At 39.8% G+C, this 18,869-nt stretch overlaps 1 long non-coding RNA gene across 3 annotated transcripts; it reads left to right on the plus strand.

The window, feature by feature from the left end:
* LOC119743389 lies at positions 1 to 9,684 on the plus strand. 3 transcript variants are annotated; one of them, XR_005273015.1, is made up of 4 exons: positions 1 to 41; positions 5,323 to 5,422; positions 6,843 to 7,022; positions 8,649 to 9,684. It is a non-coding gene; the product is annotated as an uncharacterized LOC119743389 (long non-coding RNA). The 3 variants fall into 3 exon arrangements; XR_005273014.1 differs by lacking the exon at positions 5,323 to 5,422; XR_005273016.1 differs by lacking the exons at positions 1 to 41; positions 5,323 to 5,422 and adding an exon at positions 6,229 to 6,331.
* The last annotated feature ends 9,185 nt before the right edge of the window (positions 9,685 to 18,869 follow it).

Raw genomic sequence — 18,869 nt, forward strand, 5'->3', positions numbered from 1 at the left:
AGATTGAGATCCAAAACCTCCCAAGACATTTTGGACTGGTGGTGAGTTTGCTCCCTAAATATTGAACCCTCAATAACAATAACCATACAGTTTGTGCCTTTTTAGGAGTATGTATGTATTGTACTCCATGCTTGGGATTTGTCAAGGTCTGTTAATAACAGCATCAAAAGGCTGTAAAATGAATTTCACTAAAACATGAAATATCCCAGCCCTGTGTTTGTAATGACCTAGTAATGACCACATTTTACGCACACTTTTTTGCAATGCCCGTGCACATGTTCACAATTGTTTCTAATGTTGCTGTGATGTCGATTTAGGTATTTTACACTTCACAGCTTTGGGGTTTTCTGTATAATTTATGAACCTAAAATTCATTGCATTGTACATGTGTAAAGGTTTGTACATTTAAGCATCTCACTGGCTGCATGCTATGTGTTAATGAACGCAACATTCACATCAAACTTGATCAAAACACTTTTGTTACATTTTGTCCCCTCAAACAGCAGTGACACTGAAGTTCCAGCTCATTACATCGCTGTATTGCTCGTGAATATGGAATATTTTAAAGCCTGAAACATCCAAAGACTTGGAATAGAGTTCCTAAAATGAAAACCTATTTACAGTGGAAAAAATTCAGGGTTATCCATATGTTAGTACCATTACTTGTATATTTCACACTGAAAAAAGTAACAAACTTGCTCATTAAAAGGAAGGGTAGATCATTTGTCATTTGTGCATTTTTTTTCATTTGAAGCATCAAAAGTGCTCAAAATATGAAAACGGGTGCTTAACAATTAACACAATGAAGTTTTAACTCTGTGAATGCAGTATCTTCCGAGAAAACTATAGTCAAGGATCTCGGGTTCAATTCAAAAGTTGCTGAGTCACGTTTTATATTGCGTCCGAATTCAGCCCCAGGGACACATTCTCATTCAGTCAATTGCAGCTACGTGATGTCATGCACTGAACTGACGAATAATAGCAACCTAGTGTGCGTGTGCGTCGTGTCGACGCTTGCGCGCACATATTCATGGATTCACCGAATTTACAAACCAACTACATGAACTAACATGATGCATCGTTGAAAATTGCTTTCTTTCCTTGTTTCCTTCAAAACGACAGCATGCCAAAAAGAATGATTTCACAGGGAGTTTAGTGCCATTAAAACCAAAAGCCTTTAACAATAATTTTGTCAGTTACTTTTTGGGTAGCTGCAAATGATCTACTCTACCTTTAAATACGAACAAAAGTTTGATTCAAATAATTAAACTATTTGGGATTTGTTAATTTCTGAACCTTTTACATACATACATTGCATGAATACCAGCTGTTCCCTTTACTGATAGTTGGTTGCAATCTGCTCTGGGCGGGCCTGCACATTACTGATGTCATGGTGCGTACATGTATTGGCAATTCGCTGAAGTAAAACACATTTCAACTCCAGCATATTGTGTTGTTAATGTTTCTCGATGTCAAATCTACTTAATTGGCATTCCAAGAAGAAGATGTATGAAACGGCCTTAAATCTGCTCTACACTTTGAACACAGCAAGTTCAAAAGCAGCACTCACTCTACACACTGCTGCCCTTAAAGACAGCTTGCACTTATCAGGTACCAGTGAACATTGTTCTTGACAACATTTCAAAGATTAAATCCCTTCTGGTTCTGGATGTGCATACTGCTGCCCTTGTGCTGATGGCTCAGTGCCAGTCAGCCCGGGACATTGTTCCTGAGTACTTGCAAGTGACTGCTGGCTCTCTGCTGGTTCTTGATGTACACACTGTTCCCCTTGCATGGATAGCTTGCAGTCAGTCAGACTAGAGCATTGTTCCTAATGAGAACTTGCAAGCGCTGGGGTCCTTGCTGGTTCTGCATGTACCTCAACATGCACTTGAACATGCTGCAGACTGTGCATGGGTGCCTTGCTGCTGCTTTGCCTGGAGCATTGTTCTTGACAGCTGTCCAGTGACTGCTGACTCGCTGTGTGTTGTGCATGCCCTTGGCTTGGTGGCTTGCTGCTGCTTGGCCTGGCAGCACGGTGCTCTTGGTCATTTTCTGCCTGTGGAATCACATGAAGCTCAATCTGCTTCCCTGGCTGCGATGGTCGGCTGGGATTCTGTCTTGGGCAACAACGACAGCACAGTTTCAGGAATGAGAAAGCCTTGACTACAGCTTCACGATAGTCAGCGTTTGTGGCACTGTAGACTAGGGAATTAATTGAACTATTGGTCAGTAGCAAAATTGCAATGCATAAAGTCAGAATATTTATTGTCTCTGCAAGTTCCAGATTGGCAACAATCTGAGCAGTTGAAGTAAACTTTGATGCCACTACAAGTACATGAATTGTCATAATTGAAGCTGCAGTGTACAGTGAGTTCAGAATGAAGAAAACAGCAGTGTTGATGATAACCATGCAGAGGACCTTGCCTGCTCGCTTGGGACGGTTCGGAAACAGGGCTGATTGCTTGCACACTTTCAGTACTACATAGATGTACAAAGCAAGAGTTGCTATCAAAGAGGCAATGTTAATAATGGAAAGAATCCCAAGGTTGACTTTATTGGAGACAGCGTCTGTTAATGGTACGAAAATCAGAATCACACCAACAATAATTGTTGGCACCCAGAGTCCTGCTGATATCTTTGCTGCTCGAGATTTAGAGGCTTTTTCTTTGAACGTTATAGGATTGCACACTGCAGAGAATCTCTCAGCTGCAATGGTAACCACAAAGAAATTAGAAGTAGCGAGGAACGTGCTTTGGAAACTGTATATTGCCTTTTTGACCAATAAGTTGGACTTTATAGGTGAAAACAGTGCAATTATGAAGTAAGTTATAAGGTAGAGGGAGTCAGCCACAGCCAGATTGGATAAGTAGATGTTGATGATTGTACGCATGGACTTCACTCGAATGACTGTGAAGAGAAAGACAAAGTTTAAGCAGAGGCCGATTGGTGCAATGATTTCAGCACTTAACCATGTTATTTGAGAAACTTTTTTTCCACTCATGTAAAAGTTCTCAAGATGCTTTTCAACTTCAGTTTTGCACCCAGTTGATGGAGTGGAGCTGTTTTGGTAGCCATCACCCATAGTTCATGCACAATGTAGCATTGAGCTCCGTGAACCACATGTTGTTCAGATGCAGCAAAGAATGTTCTTCTCTATTTCAAGATCACTCCAGATTTATACTTACAGGGATTGTAAGACCTTGAGCAAAGTGGAATTGAAACAGAAAGTTTCTTCTTCTTTTCCTTCTTTTTCCCCGAACATTTCTGTCCGATTTTAATGCATGTGACTATCGTGTGGTATCAGTTCCTGTAACCAAAGCAGATGCATGTAAGTCAGTTTCACTACTTGCACTGACATGAAATCTGAGCATTGAATTTGTTTCAGTTTTAATGATTGGCTCTAGAGTAAACATGCATAGTGTGTACATGTAATCATTTTTTTTAATGCAAGTCGTCCCTTCACAAGGCATAAATGCCACTCAATGTGAGGGCTGCCGCACAAGAAGGAAAGACAGGAAAAAAAGAGGATGATAGAAAATGAAGACAATTAAGTTTAGTGTGTATGAGAGATGCATGTTCACATTGTGTTTATACAGGGTGATTAAAATAAAAAGTGACCCGCCCTCAAGATTTTTTTTTTCTTACTTTAAGCAATCAAATTAGATACACCGAAGAAATATGTTTTAAAAGAGCATGTTCTTCTGAAAAAAAACCCAAGCACTAAATTTGATCATGCCATCCAAAGTTATGCATGTTTTACTAAAAAGAACCCGTTTGTGTAGCTGTCTAAGGAATGCGATAATATTGAATGCTAAATGAGCTACATGTAAGTGAGAATTACAGATTACACACAAGTATTCAAATACAAATGAGATTTTGATAATTGAAATCGAAAGAATTTTTACTATCAGGTTGTGTGTTTTGAATATGAGAAGCAAGTTAACTCTCTTTTTTCTTCGAAATATCGATGGTGATTTTTGTATCTTTTCCTTTGCAAGTTCTCGTTCATTCATGGAGGTGGGAAAACAATTGATGTTTCATTGTCCTCATTGAGAGATGTATTATCAGTTTGCAGCACGGTAATTGATAAGTGGTGGACAGCCAAGTTTTGTGATTGTTTTATTGAATAGACATGAATTGGGAATAGAATTTGCAATTTAAGTGATATTTTCACAGTTAATAGTCAATAAGATGCAGACTTGTATTCGAGTCGAGAAACATCGAATCCGAGTCCGAGTCACATTTCTTGAGTCTAAGTCCGAGTCCCGAGTCCTCCAGGTCAAGTCCGAGTCAGAGAGTCACAAAGGTTGAGTCCGAGTAACGAGTCACCTCTTTTTATAAAAAAAAACATACATTTTAGGGAATTCAGAGATTTAGAGTCACCTTTGATATAGTATGGAAATACGTACATTTCAGGTGCTGTAAATTTTCATTTTTCCCCACAGCTTTTCTCTAATTTTCTCTGGAAATAAGGAGTTCATTTGCAAAAACAGTTATAAAGGCAATTCAGACAAAACTGGTATTGGCCTAACTTTTGCATTTAAAGTTCAGGCGTTTCGAATAACTTTGTTCAGACTTCTATATACGTGAAAGGTGGCGATTGAAGTTGGACGTAGTGCCGGTTTTCTCCTCTATTTTCTTCCTGCAGAACTTGCATTCTGCACTTGATCTTCCATTGGCAGTTCTCTTGAAGTTAAAATTGACAATTTTTGGAGTGGATGCCATCATGATCTACGTACGTTGCAACTTGCATGTAACGTTACTGAAACGGGCAGATCAACAGACTATTCATATCGCGTTATCGCGATGCGACAGCAATACACGTGTGAACGACAGGACGTCTGACAAGAAAAGTCTGGTACCTTACCCTATCAATCTTGCACCAATGCAGTATTGCGTGTTGATGGCGGGGTACAAGTTTCAGTACATTGATTTCTATAAGTCAATATATCGGTAACAGGCCACGGCCACGCATGCACCACATCGAGCGCCTTGTACATGTATTGCACAGTAAAGAAAACGATCAAATTATATATGTGCGCGTGTGCAGTGCGGTAATTTCCGTCGAGTCACAAGTCAGTTCAAGTCCAAGTCCGAGTCCGTAGCCCCGAGTCTGAGTCCGAGTCGTAAGTCAAAGTGAATCGAGTCCCAGTCCGAGTCATTAAAAATGTGACTCGAGTCGGACTCGAGTAGTCACGAGTCATACAAGTCTGATAAGATGTACTTTATCCGTGTTTTTTTTATTAACATGGAACGAGCCAAATATTTTAAACATTTTTTTTTCAAATTCGGTCACTTTCTTTTTGACTCATCCTGTAGTTGGTTCAACCGGTCACGTGGGAATAAGCTTGATGAATACATCCTGAAAATGGCTTTGGGGATAATGACAGTATATGGACGTGATTGGACGGAGGAGCAGGTAGTTGGTAGTTGGTTTCAATTTCGTCAGGTTACTGATGACAGAAAGTAACATTCACTCAAAACATCTTTAAGCACTAATATTACTTTATACAAAGGTATATGTAGATGTAGACAACAGCAAAAACAAAGAAGAGATTTTATTTTCTATCAATCCTTGTTGTCTTTTTCCCCAAAATGAATTGTGTTCTTCCCCTGGATGTTGATTTATTTACCCATACAACAATTCTGTACTTCCCTTCTGTTTGATATTCGATTTGATCTGATAAGGAATGAAGTCAAATGGAAGTTTTTATTCACAAATCACAATTTAATTTCTGTTCATCAGTTGCCTTTTTTTTCTTTCCTGGGCTAATGTTGGTTGTCATCTGATCAGAGTTTCTTCTTCACTTTCTGGGGTTGTTGTCATTTGAAATCAGTCTCTCAAGTTGATGTTGTCATATTCTCAGTTTTGTTGATGGAACATCTTTGCAAGACAATTTGCAGGGCTAACTACTTGGTCTAACTACGTGGTGGCATGGTTTAGTAAAGGTTTGCAGTACCACCATGGAGAAGTCTGTTTTGGGAAGATGTGTGGTTCTTTTCAGAACCACACATCTTCCCAAAAGAGACTCTGCATGCCTACATGGTGTTACTGCAAACTGCAAACCTTCACTAGAACACTGTCTTCCACAAATGTGACAATTGGGAAGGGGAAAGTGTGTTTGTCCATTTTTGTTTGGGGGGGGAATATAATCCCCAACCCCTTTTCTTCCCCTGACATCCCCCCCCCCCCCCCCCCGCCCCTGATTCTATGTAAATATTTCAATGCTAATCATACTTGTATTGGTGATATTTCAATGATAGATATATAGACTCGAAAAGATAGGAGAGAACAAGACCAGTTTCTTTGGTAAAATTATCCAGTCAGGTAAAGACAAACATCTGTGAAGACTCGTTTGCATTGGTCTGCATCTCAAATCTATATGGATAGTTGTGAAATTCGAAATTGTTAATTAGGAAGTAGGAATCAACTTTATTTGATTTCATTCATATAATTATTGATCTTCTTTTTCATACATGTATTTTTTTTGCCCTTCCCTAAAGTATTTTACAAACACTGTACACATTGAGTTTTGTCTGCGGGTTTGCAAAATCAACCAGCTTACTTCTGGTTGGACACGAACCCCCAACCTTCTGCTTCCTAGTGCAGACACATTAACCACTCGACCACTGAGCTTGCTGTGGCCAGCTGGCCGTTTGGAGTCTAATGTAGCAGCGCTTAACCCAACTTTGTGTACATGAGGTCATTAGTTTAAATCCCACCTAAGCCTTCCGACAACACTAAGTGCACAGTGTTTACAAAATATGTCAGCAGGGGCAAACAAAAATCAAATATAAAAAAGGCTAATTTACATCTCATAATTTTGTTTCCTGCCCAGGTTCCCATCTGAAGTCCATCCAGATGATCCTTGATAAGACAGCAGACGGTACAGGCATCGACTCCAACACCCTAGCCTTACAGGTGAAGACCCATCCTGAGCTGAGGGACAAGCTTCATGTCGTCACCTCTTGGGGGACTTTGCCTGTCTACCCTGGGGTGGTCAACTCAGCATTACCTGGTAGGTACAGTGGACTCTGTGACCAAGTACCAGTGTTGTAGTCGAGTTACCAACGTCGAGTCCGAGTCCAAGTCCAAGTCTCGAGTCACAAGCCTTGAGTCCGAGTCCGAGTCACAAGTCACTTGTTCTTAGTTGTTCACCGAACTAATCGTTTTTTAAAATTATTTTTTAATCCGCCATTCTGTCTTTTAAGTAAATCCCAGTGTATATAGTTGGGTGTGTACATGTTGTTTAGAGCCAAAATGTGTTTTCCTTTTAATTCCCATCCCTAAAAAATCTTCCTCCAACCCTTCCCTCCATGTTTTATCATCCAAACAGTATTCCTCAATGATCCTTTCCAATCCCTACGTTAGCTTTTTACTTTTGATGAAATTACATGACTCGAGTCGCGAGTCACCAAGCTCGAGTTCGAGGAGTCATGGTCAAGTCTGAGTCATTTTCCAATGTGACTAGAGTCCAACTCAAGTCCGAGTCCTAGACTCGAGTCCTACAACACTGCCCAGTAATCCCTCTGAAGAAAAGGTTTAGGTGGAACTCTTGAACGCATTGTCGCCCAACACCTTGCGCTGATGTTAAGATATTGGATGATCGTAGTGCAGTGTTCATATAGCACTCTTATACAACACTCTCAGATTGCTCACACTTATTACCCCTGTTCATCAGGCCATGAGAACACTTTCCTGCTATAAGCTCAAGATCAGCACTATGTGGTCTGCACCCCCCCCCCCAAATGTACTCAATGGAGGCAATTGTAGTAATGTATCTTGCCCAAGAACACCAGCACCATGTCCCCTGTCAAGATTGACTCAACATAACATCGTGCATGAGTCAAACACAGGAACCTTTTGGCCACAGGACTCTGCATGCTGAATAAAACTCTAATCAAATAAGCGATGTATAAACACTGACGTATGAACACTGTATGAGTGTGTTACCTCCTGAGTGAAAGTTGGAAAAAAAAACGTTGGCGAGGGGCAAAACCTAAATTGATTTACATAACCCCAACTAAAATTCCATCTTATGAATAGTTAATGCTATACCTGCTGCTATGTACATCAGATTCGAACCAGCCAACTGATTCCCTTAGCTCGGTGGTTGAGTGGTAAGACATCTGCACTAGAAAGTAGGAGGTCTTGGGTTCGAGTCCCACCCGAGTGATTTTTTTCCAATTTTCACTCGGGAGGTAACACACTGACTGTTTATACCAACTGTTTATACGTCGGTGAAGGGCAAAACCTAATTTGATTTACATCACCCCGACGCAAAATTCCATCTTATGAATACTGAATAAAATTAGTGATACACAAGTACATACTTTGCGTAAAGATATTTGTTGTGTGGAAGAGGAAAGTACCTCAGACAGTCAGACCACCGTTTAAACAGAAGATCTGACCTGACACGTGTACATGAGGACATACAAGGGCCTCATGATTCTGATATTTAGTACGCTTGTAGATATTTAAATAATGTTGAACCCTGCATCATAGGTCAATCTGACAATCTACGCGCTTGCCAGTATCAGACTTTAAACGGCCCGCAAGAACCTGCCATTTTGAGTCTGCGTTTAGATTAACCACCATTTTGATCGTCTCATTTTGAATATTCTTTGGTCTTTTTTTTCCTCAGAGGATCTCAAGACATCTATCACCAGGCATCTTCTCAACATGCATCTCGATCCCAAATGGCAAGCTCAACTGAACCAATACACGGTGTCCAAATTTGTGCCGGTTACGCTGGATCTGAACAAAGGATTGTTAAAATAAACAAACAAATGTTCCAATAAACCAAAAAGGGAAACCGACTATTAGTGCATTATAAAATATATTGCATTATTATAATATGACAATTGTAACAAAATAACAAGACAGTGTTATATTTTTTAAAAAATAATGATTAATTCATTGTTGAAATCGGTACTCTTAAATTGGACTTTGTCATGATGCAATTTTGTGCTCTAAATTAAAAATGAAGTATACATATTTTATCATGAAAAAAATGTTGTTTATATATTTTACTGAAACCAAGAGACTAGTTGTCAATCTACAAGCTATTGTCACATCTTACTGTGTGTAATGAGTTCGTTAGCAGGGCTCAAATTTTGTGTGAACATTTTGTGGACAACAGTACCTGAAAGTATTATTTACTGGACCAATGTACATTCGCAGTTAAAATTGAAACACTGTTACTTAAAGCCATGTGAATCATTTGCAATGACCTGGAGAAGCATTGATTTAATGACAAACTCTGCTCAAAGTCAAGATAGGAGTGGTACCAAATACCCTTGTAAATTGAAATTGTTTTCGTGTGGACGAAAACTGAGGTGGTGTTAAAGAGGGTGTCCACGGCACATTTTAACATTATGCATTAGCAATGGAATCCAGTTACAAGACACCCCAAAAAAGTGAATGTATTTCCTCGGTTTTCTTAAAACGTATACTATCCAATCAGCCTTCAACAGGTTAGTTGTCATGCACCCTGCTTCAGACTTTTAGCCATATTGTTGCTTCAAACAAAAGTAAAGGCACAAGAAGCAAATAATCATATGTACCTTTTAAGAAAGTTGCAGTCATTAGGATTATACAAGAAGTGTATTTCATTGCTTCTGATGGTAAATGGGAAACATCAAATGTGAACATTTTTAATAGTCAAATGAGTCTTGCATATGTAGATTAGTCATGATCATGATAATCTGAGACCAGATTTAGACAACACATGCAATCATGAAAGGCATGTATTCATCTGAGTGCAATGTGTAATTATAAAACATCAAGATGAATTTGTATTCCCTTTGTTTTAAGTTACCAAAACTTCCAAAGAATTTATATACGATTTAGAAGTGTTTTTGTCATTACGCATAACCATCACTAAAGAGTGAAATACATTTGAACATCAAAACAATGTGAGTTACAGTGAAGTGCAAATTTATTTATGCAAATGCGATAAGGTTTTCTGTCATGGATATTGGTATGAACGTAGATGATGTGGATATGATTCGCCTACTTTAGTGTACATGTAGTTGTGTTTGTCATTTATAATACATGCACACCATATAGTTATTAAACTTATCAGAATTTATGTGCTGTAAATTTTGGATTTTTGTGACTTGGTTTAAAATTAACAGTCACTTCTTTCATTTCCAATGGCAAATTATTAAAGTGGATGCGGTGTTTAAAACGAATCAGACTTTCTATTCTATAAATGTTCTAGTTTTCTGGCAACGTGATGTTAGAAATGAACTCTTTTGAACTTTTAATAAAATTGTATTTTCAATGGCAAATTTTATATTAAATGCATGTACATGTAGATCTGAGCCAATTTACTTGTTTTAGTCAAATTATTCTGTGTGAAAGATTGACCATTTTTCCTCTGGCTTATTTCATTGGGTCACGCTTAATTTTTTGGTTACAGATTCCCAATGTGTAAAAGTAGATATCATGGCTAAAGGAAAGTACTCAAGAAAAATAATCAAACCCAACTTTAAAATATCTTTAAAAAATTTAAGTATCTTCCTTTTCTTGTACATATATTCAGTGGGGAGTGCCCAGGGGAGTGCCGATAAAATCCTACAATCGTGCACACTAAATTACCTAATAGTGTACTGGGGCGGATCCAGGAATTTTCGCAGGGGAGGGGGGTTCATCAGCCAAAAAATTAGAAAATGTAAAGGGGGGGGGCCTGGCCAAATTCGACGATTAGTAACACTAGATTACAGACTGGTGTACCGTATTTTTAACAGGCGCACATTATACAAGTATATTTTTTTAGGAATTTGTATGATAATTTTTTTTTAAAGGTGAGTACCCTCAAATAATCCGGCCCATTTCGGTTCTGTAGGCCACATCTCTTGCGTTTACCACAATTTGGTAAATAAAGGACTGAGCTGCAGCTCTGCTATTTGCCCAGGATATCATACATATACGTAAACACAAAAACATACATACATAATCTTAACACCGTTCTTAGGGAACTTTGTTCTACTTTTTTTCATTTTAAGGTAGCATTTTTGATATCGGGGGTCAATCTCTCTGGGGGTTATCCTGCCACCAAGTCTATGTTAAAAAGTTTCTACTGGTAACTTCAACAGCGCCCTCTAAACAAATCTTTGAGAGTGGCGTTTTCGAAATTTCGGACTAGCTTCGGAGTCAGTAACGTAGTCATTTCCACAACTAATTACATGTCCGATACAAGCCTGTCATAACATTTGGGCTGTTAACAACAAAAAATGTTCATAGCAAAACAAAGACCGATACCAGTATATCCCGAAAGTGACAAAATAACATCGCTGGAAGTCAAAGCCAAATCTTTCGAACGAAACCAATGTTTACGAAAATTCCCAAGGTATGACGTATTGCCCACGTGAGGGCGCATACAGGTGGTGTTGTTTTGTGACACTGACAGGTGCAAAATGAATGGTTACAATTCACATGTGGCGGTTTGTTGTCATGTCAGTGCTGCATGCACATGTCACAATGAAAAGACTCTGCACTCAAGCCCGTCTCCCAAGTGTCGTCGCCATGTTGGGTCACTTTCTCCGGATGTTTTCATGGTTGTATCTCTGCTAATTTGTGACTGTGAGGTACTTGGTTCAGTGTGTCCGCCGTCAACTCGATTTTATTAACCCCGGAAAAACTGCAAGACGTTCATTGCCTGGTCAGTCGTGAGTATTTAACAGGGACAGAATCGTATTACCAAGGTTGCGATCATGTGCATTCACTAAGCGCGGGCTTTGCAATCGCATCAACGTACCTTTTCCATAAACCGTAAATCTAAGATTTTCACATAATCCTATTTAAACATTTTGGATTTTGAGCATGTTAAGGAAGTGACAATTAAGCTAGTGGTTACTCACGTACGTCACAATATGTGCATCCCCCCATGTTGAAGCACTTGAAAGTGTTCAACATATTTAATTGGCCTGATCAAAGATCAATCTGACAATTGATAATTATTATGTGCCAAAAACAGGGCTGATGGCTTTCAGGGACTTCATTCATCCTTGCAACATATCTCTCTCTGTTATTTAAGTCTCTGTTGTATCATAGTGGTGATGTGAAGTAGTTTTCTATAAGAAATAATTAATGCTGGGTTCCTTTATTTTCAATAGGACCCAAAGAAATATTGATTGTGAAAAGAATGCACAAGTCATATCCGTCACACCTTTTGTGACGGAAATGACAATTATTATATTACTTGGCTTTTGGAGGTATAATTACCTTTTCAAGTTGTTTACAAATTATGGCAGTAGGTACATATTGAGAAATACACTGGGACATGCATTTTCAGGGGGTTTTGAGGGAGTATTGTAAAGAATGAGCATCTTGTCCATTATGTTAAAGAGTTTTTAACACTGCACATAATAGGAGTCGTGTTAAAGTTAATTTCACTGCTCAAAAATCTAATTTTCATTCTATATTTTTTCGAATTATAGTGCCTTAAAGTGTCGGGACATGAAAGTAGACACTTGATACTGAAGAATGACCCATAGGCCCCTTTTTAATAAGAACTTGCTGGAAGTGTACATGCGGGAAGAAATTCATGATAAACATCTCCAGCATTTAGGATAGAGATAAACCCACGAATGATTCTAGCGGAAGGTTGATGCATTGGCAGTTGTACTGTTTAACTATGTTCACTATAGGGTGTCAGTGGGTACATTGCATTTTTTGAAGAGAAGCTGAAACAATTAGAATCAGTAAGTGAAAATTTACAAAAATCCACTTTGACAAAAGATGTATATCATACATTTAATTTAGCCAGTTAAACTGTGCACATTAATTTACTTGTGCTTTTAACAAATTCAATAAATATATAAAATCTGATATCAAAAAGTAATTTCATCCTCTGCAGGCTGAGTGTCAACATTAAACTGAAATCCACAGGCAAAAGGGGAACTATGTATTGGTGGAGTGAGGAAATTATGGATGTGACATTTACACATTTAAACATTTAATATAATAAACAAAGTTCTAAATCGTATTTTTCCAAAGGTTTTAACAAAACTCAAATTTTAAAAGCAGGAACCTATTTTCCGCTATCTTCCTTTGAGTTGAGCACGCATAACAAAAATAATTCAAACCTATTCAATTTGCTAAAAGCTAAGGAGAACTGCAGTACTAGATTACTTTCAGGCTACGTGCTCATCTTTTTATTGTTTTCAATGACAGCCCTCTTTTTATTATGTTACTCTTTTATTATTAAATTATTGTGTCGATCATGTTGGTCTGCACAATGGGCAGTCATCAGTCTTTGTGAAAGGGCTCAACATTGAGATGGTTCTTTAAATGTTTGCTAAACATTTACAAAATGAAACGTCACATCCTTAGAAGACATTGGAGGAGGAGGTCTAAGAAATTGGAGGAGGAAGGCAATTGGGGGTCTGTGGATGTTTGAGCTACTACGTACATGTAGAGGGTAACAGATGTCTCTGATGGTGATGCTGAAGTTTTGCAGAGCTATCGTCTGTTTGCTGACCTTCATTGCTGGACGGACAGAGCATGGATGTAGCTGCTTGATACTCGTGATGATGGTGTCCCTTTTGGTGAGTGCTGGGTGTTCACTGATTTCCTGTAATTCTCCCCATCTGCCATGTGCTCTGTGTTTGTGCTGTCTGGCGTTGAGTTCTCTTGCTGGTGTACCCAGTGTACACCTTCTGCATTCGCAGGGGATGCATCAGGTTCGGTCTTGGAGGCTTGCTTGTCCTGTGGGCTATTGTGGATCTTGTGGGTGTGGAAAGCCCGGATACCTTTGTCATTTAGGAAGTACTGGATGTGATGAGAACTGCCTGTGTTGGGCTGTGTAATAGGCAGGGTGAGCCTAGTGGGTTCGACCTTGGGTGTAGGGGACCCTTTGGTAGGTGAAAGACTTTGGATCTTGCGTCTTGACTGGATGAGCCTTGAATCTGTTGTGTTGTAGTGCTGTCTTGACATGGTAAAGTTGTTGCCGGCCAGGATTGTGGTTGCTGATGCAGGCTTCCCGGACAAGGTTGCTCTTTGACTGGTGTTTGGATTTCCGGGTGCAGGAAGGATTGGTTGTCGATGTTGCCAGTCAGTGTCTGTCGGTCATCTCTAATAGACTAAGGGGTCGAGGGTGTTGTCAGACTGTTTTCAGACCTTAGCATCCAGGGATGAGATTCAAGGCGCCTGATCCTCACTGCGCCAGATGCTGCTGTAAATCCAGTTGAAGTCTTTCAGGACCTGCTGGAGGTCCCATGCTGTATGATGAAGTGATGAGAGTCTCATCCGTGTACTGAAGACAAACTCTTGGTCTCAGATCTACGAAGGCAGTACTCCTATATGAAGGCATTGACTAAAACTGGGGATAGAGTTGATCCTGTGGAAGTTCCAGAAGGCTGCTTGGACAACTGGCTGTTCATTGGAAGAAAGACAGCAGGATGTAGGTGGGTCAGAGATCATTAACCTGGTTTGGAGTGTGGGGCTTCATATTTCTGCAGGGCGTAGTCAAGTCGGAGTCCCCCTTGGCACCGAGGCATGAGTAGCCTGTGGGGATGGCAGTGAATATCTGGTAGCCTTCATCGGGGTTGACCATGGTGTAGTTGGGAACACTGTGAGGTTGCGATCATGGTGTCATTGGGATCATCACCCCCTCACCCTCACCCCCACTGGCGGCCGCCACCACCCCCCTCACCCTCACCACCACCATCACCATCACCTGCTGCTCTGCCGCTGCGCCGCCGCCGCTGCGCCAGCGCCGCCGCCGCTGCGCCGCCGCCGCCGCCGCCGCCGCCGTCGCCGCCGCCGCCGCTGCGCTGCTGCGAACGCCTTCACTTGTGATCCCAACAAAGCCATGTGCAGCTTCAGTGGAGACTCCAGGTATTCATCACCAATCCCATGGGTGAGGCATGTCTCAAGGTCTCGGTCAGGAAACCTTCATGAAGACAAGCTGCGTGAGTGTGAAGCCCTCTCTCGGGATTAGGTTTGTGATCTCCTACCCATCTACATCCTGCCGTCCTTCATCCAGTGGACAGGTCAATTCTTCAAGCAGTCAGCTGGAACTTCCACAGGATTAACCCCATCTCCAGTTCAGGCCAATATCATCATATAGTTCTGTACAGCTTTCGTGGATTTGAGAGCAACAGTTATCTTCAGTTTGTGGATGACACTTTCATCATTTTATCACACAGCACAGTACCTCCAGCAGTTCCTGAGACACTTCAGCTGGTTCACACACAGCAGCATCTGGCTCACCTTGGATCGAATCTTCTTCCTGGATATTGAGGCCTCAGGGCAGTCTGGCAGTACCCTCAGCCCTTTTGTCTATCAGAGAGCCACACATTGATAGGCATCTCCACAATCAATCTGTCCAGTGCCCTGGTATCTATTCATCAGTCATTGGCACCCTTGTCTGGCAATCCTTCATCGTTGACCACGATCCTTTCCTGCGACAACTTTGCTATGTCAAGGCAACAATCCAACACAACCGATTTGGGGTACATCAAGTTGAGACACTTGATCCGAAGTCTTTCACTGACTGAAGTGTTTCGTATACTCAAGGTCTACCCATCAGGTTTATCTGGTCCATTACACTTCCCTTCATAGGCAGCTCTTATTGCATTTAGTCCTCCTGAATGACACTGGCATCTAGGTTTTCCATGCCTAACATGATCTGCAATAGCCTACAAGGATGAGTAAGACACTGAGACCTAACCTGATGTAACACCTGTGAATACAGAAAGGTCTGCATTGGGTACATCGGTGAGGATCTTAGTGCTGGACTCCATGAACACAAGGCGCATGGTTCTTTGAGGAGATTGCAGGAAATTTTTGATAATTCAGCATTTTACCGATCGGTAGCACCTCATCATATGTATTGAGAGCCACAATCCTTGCCGAGTCTGAAAGGCCTTGGATGTCTGGCACAGGATTTTTCTGCAGGACAACAGTTCCATCATCAGTGATATCTGGAGTCCTTTGCTGTGCTAGCATCTCAATATTCCACAGGCCTCCAATACTCACTCCACCAATAGTTAACATCTAGTTCCCCTTTTAGCTTGTCTGTGGGTGTCTGTCCTCAAAACTCAGCTCTGTAAGTAACATTCATGTACATGTACTCACTTGACATTCTATAGTGAACGAAAATTGCCCTTTCTTGCCTTATGTTAATTGTCCTGTCTTGCCTGCCACCTTTCTTGCCTAAAGTGCCAATATTTGCCTAAAGTGCCAATTAATTCTTACCTAAAGTGCCAACTATTTCTTGCCTAAAGTGCCAATTAATTCTTGCCTAAAGTGCCAATTCATTCTTACCTAAAGTGCCAATCCTTGTCTAAAGTGCCATCTCTTGCCTCAAGTGCCATCTCTCGCCTCAAGTGCCATCTCTCACCTCAAGTGCCATCTCTTGCCTAAAGTGCCATCTCTTGCCTAAAGTGCCATCTCTTGCCTAAAGTGCCATCTCTTGCCTAAAGTGCCATCTCTTGCCTAAAGTGCCATCTCTTGCCTAAAGTGCCATCTCTCGCCTAAAGTGCCAACTCTTGCCTCAAGTGCCAATTCTCGCCTAAAGTGCCAATTAATTCTTGCCTAAAGTGATAATTCTTGCCATGTTGTCTAATGTCTCTAGGCCTATTGCCATCACTTGCCATAATTACATCCCCTCTTTACCGATACTGTCATACATGCAAAATGTTGTTCCAATCGAAGCTGCCATGCATCAACCCTCCTTGCCAGGCATGTACACTCCCATTCTAGACACACAATTCTAGTTCTTACCTCAGTTAGTTGCCTTCAACTTCAAGTCAATGGCTGGATTGAAGGTCTAGTTCATTAGGTTTTTTAAGGTTAATATTAATTCAAAGTAATCCCTAGCTAATTTGTAATTAGTCACAAAGAAAATTGGGTAAAAGTTCACACTGAAAGCCACAGCCCTTTGCATTGTTTTATTTCAATTAATTGTACTGGATGCTAGTATTGCTGTTGCAAGCAGGTCATCACCCACATTAGGTAAACCATGCAAAGCCGAACCATTGGCACCATTTGTCTTTTAAGTGGACGGCCGCACAAGTAATGCACATGTATGCATATGGTGAGTAACCACTTAGTTTTGTCACTTCCTTTGAAAAACATGTTCACCAGAGCTCTTGAAATAGAAATTGTTTGGTACAAAAAGAAAAAACAAGTCTATGAACCCCCCCCCTTATCCTAAACCTTGACTTTGTGACTCAGCATGGCAACACTTTTAAATCTTTGATACTTGATAAAAAAGTAATTCTACTATAAAATACATTCAACATTTTCAATTTTTTTTTAACTTCAAATTTGTGTTACTTTTTATTGTTAATTACTTTTTGATATGCATTTTGTTGGTGTCATTTGACTTTTCTTTATTTTCTAAAGAATTTGGGGTCAGAGAAGGCAAACCCAACTACATGTAAGAAGGATTATTCTGTTTTCATCAGCTTATTAATTGAGTGTAAGTGTTGCCTCAAGTAGGCGTACTCAAGTCAAAACTTTGTGCTTGTCCACGTAGTAAGTGCGAGGGCATAAATGTCAAAAACAAATCATAATTTCTGATTAAAAAAAAAATACATTTTAAAATGACAAGATATTTTATAAACAAATGCTCAGTTAACCCTCCCTCTCGTCTAGCCCAGCAGTCAAATGAGATTAAGTGACTGTTTTTAACAGTTTAGTGCTCCCTGTCTTCATAAAGCAGGATTGACTGGCTGTGACTGTTTATGCAACCTGATACAGCTATGCTTTGACTGTCATATATTGATAAGCCAACTGTGACTTGAACACCTTTCAATCTCCTGCTTTTGTCTGTTGATGGAATGGACTGTCACAGTGCCTATAAACAAGATCTGACTGTTGGTGACAAGCCCGAGTAAAAGGCATGGGAGAGGAAAAGAAGTGAAATTTTGACAGTCTGTGACTGATCAAACAAAAGATAAATATTGAAGTCTACTTAACAGTAATGGCCGAATTTAAATAATTGTCAGCAGTTTATTACTTTACTTTGTCTTCCATTTTATTTTGGTACTAAAAATCAAGAAAAAAAATTGAACAGAAGTCAACACCCAGGCATTCAAGTTTTACTTGGATCTGCTGATTTCCTTGTTTTTAAGTTTTTGTGAATGCTATTACAAATTGAAAATACCATACAAAGTCTTGTGTGGTTTTGGAGTTTCCTTGTTTTTTTCCCCTAAAGTCCCAGTTGCATGCCTGAAAACAGTAAACGTACATGAGCATTTGAATAATCATTATTTAGAAAACAAGTTTCCAAATATCTTTTGATAAAACACTGAGGCACACAGTATTTCAAAAGGGCTTGTTTGACTTTTTAGAAATGATTCAGTACAATGTTAGGCTGTAACATGATTTATTTCAATTGATTATTTTGCTTGAAAATCATTCCTGAACTAGCAATTTGCTCCCTATGTTCCTCCAGTTACACGAATTAGGAAACTAGTATTTTTAAGTTGGTCACCAGTAATCCTCACTGTTTAGAGAAAACATATCCCCATCTATAGGCAAGAAAACTGAATGAGTCAGTGAACAATGCAATAAAACGACAGTGACAGCAGTTACTATATTCAACACATTTATTAGTAACGTAATTCTAAAAACACGATGGATGCAATCCTTAGCAGCCTGGGTAGGAAATGGACTCGTGCTTCAATTTATCATGACATGAATACGAGACAAATATTTTGTTTAACTTCAACTAGCAGTTTACCTTGACAGCACATGCATATATTTAACTGTAACTTGCACAGGTTTCCATAATAATTTGTTTTACAGTATCCATTAAATTAATACACAAAATTTTAATTTTATTCAACACGTTTTCTTACTTGACTTCAGCAATTTTAACACGACATGAAAACGAGACAAAACT

Source organism: Patiria miniata, unplaced genomic scaffold (assembly GCF_015706575.1).
Source record: "Patiria miniata isolate m_02_andy unplaced genomic scaffold, ASM1570657v1 HiC_scaffold_6, whole genome shotgun sequence".
Classification (NCBI taxonomy): domain Eukaryota; kingdom Metazoa; phylum Echinodermata; class Asteroidea; order Valvatida; family Asterinidae; genus Patiria; species Patiria miniata.